Source organism: Ovis aries, chromosome 7 (genome assembly GCF_016772045.2).
Source record: "Ovis aries strain OAR_USU_Benz2616 breed Rambouillet chromosome 7, ARS-UI_Ramb_v3.0, whole genome shotgun sequence".
Lineage (NCBI taxonomy): Eukaryota > Metazoa > Chordata > Mammalia > Artiodactyla > Bovidae > Ovis > Ovis aries.
This window is the reverse complement of record NC_056060.1, coordinates 4,322,363-4,328,692: the sequence shown is the minus strand read 5'-3', so window position 1 is coordinate 4,328,692 and position 6,330 is coordinate 4,322,363. Positions and strand designations below refer to the sequence as shown.

Sequence of the window (6,330 nt, the reverse complement as noted above, 5' to 3'; positions counted from 1 at the left end):
ATCCTTTTGAACTGTGGTGTTGGAGAAGACTCTTGAGAGTCCCTTGGACTGCAAGGAGATCCAACCAGTCCATTCTAAGGAAATCAGTCCTGAATATTCATTGGAAGGACTGATGCTGAAGCTGAAACTCCAGTACTTTGGCCACCTTATATGAAGAGTTGACTCATTGGAAAAGACTCTGATGCTGGGAGGGATTGGGGGCAGGAGGAGAAGGGGGTGACAGAGGATGAGATGGCTGAATGGCATCACTGACTCAATGGTCATGAGTATGAGCAAGCTCTGGGAGTTGGTAATGGACAGGGAAGCCTGGTGTGTTGCAATCCTTAGGATCACAAAGAGTCAGACATGACTGACTGAGTGACTGGACTGAACTGAACTGGAACGAGACAGGGTCGTGAGCACAGGCTCTGGGCCCCATTTGTAGGCTTGTCATGGGCCCCGTGAATGTGAAGAGTGAGCCTGGCTGGACCCTGATGCCTTAGACTCTGGAGCAGCCTTGATTTCAGCCTACTTTCAGAGCCTGAACTTCAGCCTCCTGTGAATTCTGTGAGTTCCTAATAACATTTTGAATGGTTTTGCTTGAGTCAGTCTTAGTTGGTTTCTGCTATGTCAGAAGCCACAAAGAACACAGACTGAAACTGAAATCTGAAAGGGAATTTCATTCCATTTTCCATCCAGTAAACACGTTTTCTCCCCATCACTCTGGGGAGCATCCTTTTTTGCTGGGGCTGAGCACCTGGGTTAGAGACCAAAGTCACAATCCCATGCTCACACCAGCCTCTGCTTCACCTTTAAGCCAGATCAGAAAAGAATAAACAAATGAAACCTGTAAGTATTTACACTTATAACAAGTTATCATCTGTGCTGCAAAAAAATGACACAGTCTCAAACATTTGAAATATTAAAGGTTGTTAGAGAAAATTTGCGTTCTGATGCTTTTTCAATGACTTTCATTTCAAAACTATTGAAATTCATTGTTCTTTCTAAAAGAACAAAATTCATTGTCCTTTATTACTTTAAATATGTATTTGAGAAGTATTATATGTGTAATGTTTGTGTGTGTGTGTACTCGGCCCACCAGGCTCCTCTGTTGCTGGAATTTTCCAGGCAAGCATACTGAAGTGGGTTGCCATTTCCTCCTGCAGGGGATCTTTCTGCTCCAGGATCAAACCGATGTCTCCTCTGTCTCCTGCATTGGCTGGAGGATTCTTCACCACTAGCGCCACCTGGGTAGCTCATGTGTAACGTTTGGTGTTCAGTCGCCCAGCCGTGTCCGACTCTTTGTGACCCCATGGACTGTAGCACGCTAGACTTCCCTGTACCTCACAGTCTCCTGGAGTTTGCCCAAGTTTCTGTTCATTGCACTGGTGATGCTGTCCAGCCATCTCATCCTCTGACATCCTTTTCTCCTTCTGCCCTCAGTCTTTCCCAGCACCAGGGACTTTTCTAATGAGTTGTCTGTTCGCATCAGATGAGCAAAATACAGGAGCTTCAGCTTCAGCATCAGTCCTTCCAGTGAATATTCAGGGTTGATCTCCCCTAAGATTGACTGGTTTGATCTCCTTGCTGTCCAAGGGACTTTCAGGAGTCTTCTCCAGCACCACAGTTCAAAGCATTCTGCCTTCTTTACAGTCCAGCTCTCACAACTGTATGTGACCCCTGGGAAGACCATAGCCTTGACTATACGGACCTTTGCTGGCAGAGTAATGTCTGCTTTTCAACACACTGTCTAGATTTGTCATCGTTTTCCTGTCGAGAAGCAATTGTCTTCTGATTTCACGGCTGCAGTCACCATCTGCACTGATTTTGAAACCCAGGAAGAGGAAATCTGTCACTACTTCCAGCTTTTCCTTAGTGACAAGTCTTCGCTCCCATACTGGAGTAGGACATCTCTTTGAAGGCAGGAGCTGTTTCTGAGTCATCTCAGGAGCTTAGTGCCCTGCACACAGTAGGACTTCAGCAATATGTATATTGACATCATATATTTCACTTATCATTTGTAGTAAGGGCTACCCTGTGCTTAGCTATTAATAGCATTTTGCATATGCTGATTCAGCACTAGTTCCTGTGGGCTGGAAAAAATAGATTGAATTTAAAAAAATTTAAAGAGAATACATATACAGGTATTTACCACCATCCCAGAGTAAAAAGTTCAAGGCACATTTAAAAGGTTACTAGTAATGACGTGTAAAGATTTGGTTAGAAGGGAAAGTGGAGCGATGGAAGATGATGATGAGTAGCGACATAGTACAAGAGAAAGTTCCAGGCAGGAAGCCAGAGAAGCGCATGGGTGATAAAGAAAAAGACAAAAATCGGAACTATCAGAAGTATGACTAAGGTGACATTATATGTTGAGTTTCGGTCTTCAGAACTTTGTATTCAGAGCCTCTCATCTCTAGAGAGGTAGATGGGCTGACCACGTATCTGGTGAAGCATCTGACGATGTCCAGACACCGTGAAGCTTTTTAAGAGAAGGAGCGAGAATTGAAAGCCAGGTTTTTCCTCTGCTGCTCTTACAGTGACAGTTTGCCAAATGAGTGAGAGACAGACTAGATTAAGGGCATCTTTATTACAAAAGGAGAAAACCCGCTAATGGTAGCTGATCTTTGTTGACATGGCAGGCATTTGTATTAATTTGTATAATCCCACAACTTAATGCTTCCCTGGTGGCTCAGAGGTTAACGCATCTGCCTGTAATGTGGGAGACTTGGGTTCAATCCCTGGATCAGGAAGATCCCCTGGAGAAGGAAATGGCAACCCACTCCAGTATTCTTGCCTGGAGAATCCCATGGACAGAGGAGCTTGGTGGGCTACAGTTCATGGGGTCGCTAAGGGTCGGACATGACTGAACGACTTAACTAACTAACTAATCCCACAACTTAATGCCTATGAAAAAACTGAAGCAAAAGGTGATTGAGTAACTTCTCCAAGGTGTCATAGCTCCTAAATGGTAGTAATGGGAGCAGATTGAATCCTGTTTGGTTCTACAACCACATGCCTAGTCTCTTCCCCTCAGTCTGAACGTGCTTCTGTGGCCCTAGAGGAGCGGTCTGCCGTGGTGGCACATACAGACCTGGACCCCACTGCTCCTGGGCTTGTTGGCATAGCAACTGATCTGACTTCCGTGCTGATTGCTAGGCCAGAAGTACTAAGGAGAGTTTCACTTATTTGTTGAGCGCTTACTCTGTGTGGCTTAATTTTATTCTCAAACATCCTTTAGCTATTGACCTAAGCTGTAGAAACAAAGGCATAAATGGTAAATAATTGTACAGGTTCACACAATGAGGAAGTGGCAGACCCAAGATTTGGGGTAGAACTTGGTGATCCCAAAGATTCCTTTCTTAAAAGTAGCATGAAGCAACTGAAGTGCCTCTCTCCCACACACAGCTCTCCCCTCTCTGTACTTCCTGACTGGAGTTTTCATCACCAGTATTGTGGTGATTGATGGTTGCCTTCTCAGCAGCTGTGCCCGGCTTCTTCCTTGCAAGCAGAACCATGACGTTGTTTATCTCTTGAGAGGCCAGTGATGGCTTTAGGCATGAGCATGTGTATGCAGTTCTGGCTAGTGAGTCCAGTGTCCTCCGGCCAGTAAATTGAGAGGTGAGTTGTTGGGGCAAGGAATAGAAACCTTCTTTGGAAAGTGAGCAGATCAAGAAGATGGTAGACTTATGTCCCAAAGAACCATCTTGCCTGAGTTAGAGTTCAGGCTTCTTTAATACCTAAAAGAGAGGGAGTAAAGCCAAACGTTTCCTGTTAGGGTCAGCCTCTGGAGGCGATGTGTTCATTTCTTCCTTCCTGCGGTCATTCATAGGCTGGCCTGGTCAGGATGTTTCCTGTGAGCTAAACAAAGGTAATTTAGCTCATTACCTCGGAGGCAGGGTTCTGAGAGATGGGTTATGTACATAATGTAAGCTTATAGGCAACATCCTTTTGGTGATTAATTTTTGTTGCTCTTTAGTCTCTGTCATGTCCGACTCTGTGACCCAATGGACTGCAGCGCTTCCCCGTCCTTCAGCATCTCCCCGAGCCTGCTCAAACTCATGACCACTGAGTTGGTGATGCCACCCAACCATCTTGTACTCTGTTTTCCCCTTCTCCTCCTGCCTTTAATTTTTCCCAGCATCAGGGTCTTTTCTAATGACACAGCTCTTTGCATCAGGTGACCAAAGTATTGGAGTTTCAGCTTCAGCATCAGTCTTTCCAGTGAATATTCAGGACTGATTTCCTTTAGGATTGACTGGTTGGATCTCCTTGCAGTCCAATGGACTCTCAAGAGTTTTCTTCAACACCACAGTTCGAAAGCATCACTTCTGAGAAGGCTCTCAGCCTTCTATATGGTTCATCTCTCACATCCACACATAACTAGTGGAAAAACTGTAGCTTGGACTAGATGGACCTTTGTTAGCAAAGTAATATCTCCTTTTTTCATATGCTATGTAGGTTGGTCATAGCTTTTCTTCCAAGGAGCAAGCATCTTTTAATTTCATGGCTGCAGTCGCCATCTACGGTGATTTGGGAGCCCAAGAAAATAAAGTCTGTCACTGTTTCCATTGTTTCCTCATGTATTTGGCATGCAGTGATGGGACCAGATGCCATGATCTTAGTTTTTTAAATGTCAAGTTTCAAGCCAGCCTTTTCACTGTCCTCTTTCACCTTTATCAGGAGGCTCTTTAGTTCCTCTACTCTTTCTGCCATAAGGGCGGTGTCATCTGCATTTCCGAGGTTATTGATATTTCTCCCGGCAGTCTTGATTCCAGCTTGTGCTTCATCCAGCCCAGCGTTTCTCATGACGTACTCTGCATTTAAGTTAAATAAGCAGGGTGACAATATACTCCTTTCCGAATTTGGAACCAGTCCTTTGTTCCACGTCCAGTTCTAACTGTTGCTTCTTGACCTGCATACAGGTTTCTCAGGAGACAGGTAAGGTGGTCTGGTACTCCTGTCTCTTGAAGAATTTTCCACAGTTTGTTGTGATCCACACAGTCAAAGGCTTTGGCATAGTCAGTGAAGCAGAAGGAGATGTTTTTCTAGAACTCTCTTGCCTTTTCTATGATCCAACAGATGTCGGCAATTTGATTTCTGGTTCCTCTGCCTTTTTTAAATCCACCTTGAACATCAGGAAGTTCTTGGTTAAAGTACTATTGAAGCCTGGCTTGGAGAATTTTGAGCATTACTCTGCTAGCATGTGAAATGAGTGCAGTTGTGTGGTAGTTTGAACATTCTTTGGCATTGCCCTTCTTTGGGATTCGAATGGAAACTGACCTTTTCCAGTCCTGTGGCCACTGCTGAGTTTTCCAAATTTTCTGGCATATTGAGTGCAGCACTTTCACACCATCATCTTTCAGGATTTGAAACAGCTCCACTGGGATTCCATCACCTCCACTAGCTTTGTTCATAGTGATGCTTCCTAAGGCCCGCTTGACTTCACACTCCAGAATGTCTGGCTCTAGGTGAGTGATCACACCATTGTGGTTATCTGGGTCATGATCTTTTTTGTATAATTCTTCTGTGTGTTCTTGCCACCTCTCTTTAATATCTTCTGCTTCTGTTAGGTCCATACCATACTGATTAATTTATAATAGAATACAAAGCTGGGAGAGGGCGAAGGTGGGATGATTTGGGAGAATGGCATTGAAACATATATAATATCATATATGAAACGAATAGCCAGTCCCGGTTCGATGCATGATACTGGATACTTGGGGCTGGTGTGCTGAGACGACCCAGAGGGATGGTACGGGGAAGGAGGAGGGAGGGGGGGTTCAGGATGGGGAACACGTGTATACCTGTGGCAGATTCATGTTGATGTATGGCAAAACCAATACAGTATTGTAAAGTAATTAGCCTCCAATTAAAATAAATAAATTTATATTAAAAAGAATACAAAGCTTCTTCCTTGTTACACTATGAGGGAAAGTCTGCTGGTAGAGGGTAGTTTCCAGAAAATGTTTCTGTTTCCTTGGAAAAGAAAGATGTGATCTCCTCCACCTTTGGAGAGTGTTAGAAGAGGATGTGGTATTTGGGGTGTTGTCTACCATCTTGCCCTGGTGAGCTTTAACGCAGGGTAGGTCACAGCCTATGTGTTGAGAAACTCACAGTGAAGGCAGGAAAGAGTGTGACTCCTTGATGACATCTTTGAGTCAATGAATTACTCATTCTGGAACTTCTTGACCTTGGGACTTCTCGTCATGTGAGTAATGTGCATTTCCTCACAGGTAAAGTGACTTCTGTTTGGGTTTTCTGTCATGTACAGTTGCAGGCATCCACACTGTATAGTTAATATCCTCAGCATTACCACCATCGTCACTAATGCAGGTTGACTGCTTACTG

At 44.3% G+C, this 6,330-nt stretch overlaps 1 long non-coding RNA gene across 1 annotated transcript; it reads left to right on the top strand.

The window, feature by feature from the left end:
- Positions 1-277: 277 nt before the first annotated feature.
- Positions 278-5,881, top strand: LOC132660147 (uncharacterized). Its single transcript, XR_009601395.1, has 2 exons — positions 278-546; positions 1,146-5,881. It is a non-coding gene; the product is annotated as an uncharacterized LOC132660147 (long non-coding RNA).
- The last annotated feature ends 449 nt before the right edge of the window (positions 5,882-6,330 follow it).